Below are 1,595 nucleotides of genomic sequence, written 5' to 3'. Positions count from 1 at the left end.
AAATAATCATCTCATTTACCATTAAAAGAAGAAATTAGATATAATAACAAATACTAAAAAATGATGTATGTATGTAGGTAATTATTTTTGATTATTCGTTATATTTTTTTATGTTTTTTCTCTTGAGTGTTATTTTATTATATTATATAAGTTTTTAAATTAAATAGAGAAAATAAAAATGTGTGTGCTCTATAACCCAATGCTACAAAAAATATTGAAGTAAAGATACCCGGTAGGTCATGTTATTTTCCAGGTAGGTTTTTCCGAGTGAAGTAAGAATCGAGATACGAAATTTTTGTCACACATCCACACAATATTGATTTAGTTAAAAACCCAGTTTTCCGCACTTATAAGTTTGTAACTCAGTTGACTATACACCGAGTTTAGACCTTTCGAATGATATTGGTATATAAACTTTTTAGTGTCTATTTTCTGTGTTCATTTTTTTCGTCTTTTTTTGCAAAGTTTTCACGCACTATTTTATAAAGCAACTATACTACTACTCCTGAATTGATGCAAAATTAGAATTTAATATATAGTGATTTTTACTTTAAGAAATGGGGAAAAGTTATTCAACCTTTCATAAGAAAAAGAATATTTTTGGCTATACAACTCAAAAATGTTTGCTTAACCTTTCTTTTAATTCAGCTTTCACCGATTTCTCCTTGTAGTGAACGCAATATTCTGAAATAATTTGTCGTGAAAATTCGAATATCTCATTTAATTTTTAGTCGACTTTCTAAAAATAAACATCAGTTTTACTCTTTTCTCTCAACTTTTTTAGAAGTTTATAGATATAAACTTAGACCTATCTTTCGGAAGGTATACTCGGTAGAGAAGCAACTCATTTAACTCATTAACAAGCATATAAGGGCACAAAAGTTTGTGTAGCTATCGCAAAATGGTATCGCGTGTCGCATCGCTCGAATGTGCACTGCGCGCATTTCATATCGCATCGCGTATCGTATCGCGTATCGTATCGCATATCGCATCGCATATCGTATCGCACTAATGTGCACCGTGCCTTATATGCACATTCAAATATTTGATACACCAAAAAAGAGATGAAGTGAATTGTTTAAATCACTCAACTAAGGCCATGGGCTGTAATGTATGACACGAGAGTTGAATTATAATTAAATATCAAAAATCAAAATCAAACATTGAAAATGCTAAGAATTTAAAATTGTTTACTGCAAAATCTGCTGTATAAGTACTTAGATGCAAAGGTTAACTTAACCCCAACAACAACGTACCAAGTGAAATTTAATAGCACAAAGCTGAGAAAAGCGTTTAAATCTATGGAACGAAATGAGTTATAATAAAACTAGATCGCCATCACCCGCTTTGCTGAGTGCACGAAATTTCTGAGTGCTACATTAAGTGTAATTAATTTCAATAAACATACATAACCCATGCCAAAAACAGGAGATTTCAAATTTTTTTACCCATATTCAAAATATTTTCAAACTAAACCTCTCTCTTGTGATACTTTTTCAATTAACTTATACCCCGTACTCAAATTTATATAGATTACAAAGGGGACAACCCCCCTTCATGTAGTTTAGAAATGAAGCCCTTTCAAAACCATTTCG

This window comes from Rhagoletis zephyria, unplaced genomic scaffold, assembly GCF_001687245.7.
Source record: "Rhagoletis zephyria isolate East Lansing unplaced genomic scaffold, Rhagoletis_zephyria_1.1 Rzeph_scaffold_03269, whole genome shotgun sequence".
Taxonomy (NCBI): domain Eukaryota; kingdom Metazoa; phylum Arthropoda; class Insecta; order Diptera; family Tephritidae; genus Rhagoletis; species Rhagoletis zephyria.
Note: the sequence above shows the minus strand (reverse complement) of the source record.